General features: G+C 40.2%; 1 non-coding gene across 1 annotated transcript; it reads left to right on the top strand.

Moving 5' to 3' along the window:
- Positions 1 to 1,259: 1,259 nt before the first annotated feature.
- Positions 1,260 to 1,332, top strand: Trnaa-ugc (transfer RNA alanine (anticodon UGC)). The gene has a single exon. It is a non-coding gene; the product is annotated as a tRNA-Ala (tRNA).
- The last annotated feature ends 483 nt before the right edge of the window (positions 1,333 to 1,815 follow it).

Genomic DNA, 1,815 nt, shown 5'->3' with positions numbered 1-1,815 from the left:
ACTGGGTCCCATGTCCCCTAAACCCCTGTTGTCTAGTTCTCTAGTATGCCCAGAGCAACCAAAGCACTGCCATCTGCACTGACATCATTCAACACTCAGAGGGACTTCATAAAGAAGCAGCAGTGTTCAGCTGTGCTTTATAGGTGGCGCAGGCTTTATTTCTTATTTTTCATTCATTGCAGAATATTCCTTTCATCATCTAGTAAGACTCTTTCCTTTTAAAGCCTCTTTGCTTTTCTCTACCTTCTTCTTCTTCTTGTTTACAATTCCAGGCCACACGTGTACCCAGTGTTTATGTAAGTAAGTCTATGTTACACTGATACCATCTTAAGAACTAAAGGATTTGCTTCCAAAATAATAGGTTCCATTAAACAATGAATGTGTCTGTGAAGGAAGGAGTTCAATATTTGCATCTAAAAATTGTGCCTTTTTCTCATCGTGTGTGTGTGTGTGTGTGTGTGTGCATCTTGAGGTAGAGAGCAGAAAAACAGCAAGTGTTCAGAGGACACTAAATTCAGTCACTAGTAGAAAGATGCACATAGAAATTGTGCCACAGGCTCTTTAGGTTGTTGAGATAGTGACATTTTTAAAAACATTGGTCTTATCTCAAGTTTTGCCATAGGTAAGGTGCCTTCAGAATAAATTCTTCACAGCCCTTTGCTTCTGCTAAAGGGTGGATTTTGGGCTTTTTGTTTAATAGGGACTTAGAAGTTGCTTTTGCCAAGTGCACAGACTCTTCCCTTGGCCCTGCAGATATTCAATGGATAACTAAAAGCAAGATTAAAAACTTGGCATCTCTGTCTCCATTTTGTATCTGCCTCCTTTACTATCTTGAACTTTGAGTTCCATTCCTGCTCAGCTTGGTATGTGGACATGTTGATCATTGAAGGAGGGTTCATCTGGAGCTAGTAATTCACTCCCCTGAATTTCATGGCTAAAGACACCTAGATGAAAGTAACTGGGATATTTTCCAGATTTGCAGGGGCATCATAATCAATAGATTGTCAGCTGCCAGCTTTTATAGCATTGTGTTCCAGACCATGGTAACAAGCACCTAGAAATCTCCAGTTATTGTCCCAAACCTGCCCTAACTCCATCTTGTCTTTCTGACTTGTCTTTTTCTCTGAGTCTTTCTCTTCTGCTGTCACCTTGGATTCCAGGAACAACAGAGATTATTGACAAACATCCTGTGACAAGGGATAAAAATACTTCCAGGCAGCAGCAACTTTCTTATCATACAAAACAGTCCATATGGGGCTGGGGATATAGCTCAGTTGGTAGAGTGCTTGCCTTGCATGCACAAGGTCCTGGGTTCAATCCCCAGTACCCCCCCCCCCCCAAAAAAAAAGAGGAAAAAAGTCTCCATATTACCATCCTGAGATAATAACCTGACTACAGTCTGATCAAGGCTGCTTGAATATACATATTTCTTGCCTTTCCTTTTTTTACTTCCTCTATTTAACCACAAAGGTCTTGTTAGTTCCCCAAAGATAGATCTGAAGACCGCTTGGTCTCCCTATCTTCCCAATATAGCTATACCAAAATAATTTCTTTCTTCCTTCACCATTAATGTTTTTGTTTGTTTATTTGTGGAGAGTGGGCCACATGTGGTCTGTTGGCCTCTCCAAAGTCAATCCCTCCTGGCCTAGGATTCTGGTTACATTCTTAATACATTTAGATCAACTTTTTGATTGACACAGTAATTTTTCTTGACTTCATCAATTTTTTTGGTTCACATGGACCAACCCAACCAGGTATTTTGAATTCACTGAACTCTGTGTGAAAGTATTCATGCAGCTGAAAAATGGAAGAAAT

The sequence above is a fragment of the Marmota monax genome, unplaced genomic scaffold, assembly GCF_021218885.2.
Source record: "Marmota monax isolate L192 unplaced genomic scaffold, Marmota_monax_Labrador192_F-V1.1 WCK01_AAM20220418_F8-fsc00105, whole genome shotgun sequence".
Classification (NCBI taxonomy): domain Eukaryota; kingdom Metazoa; phylum Chordata; class Mammalia; order Rodentia; family Sciuridae; genus Marmota; species Marmota monax.
Note: the sequence above shows the minus strand (reverse complement) of the source record. Positions and strands in the feature narration are given on the sequence as shown.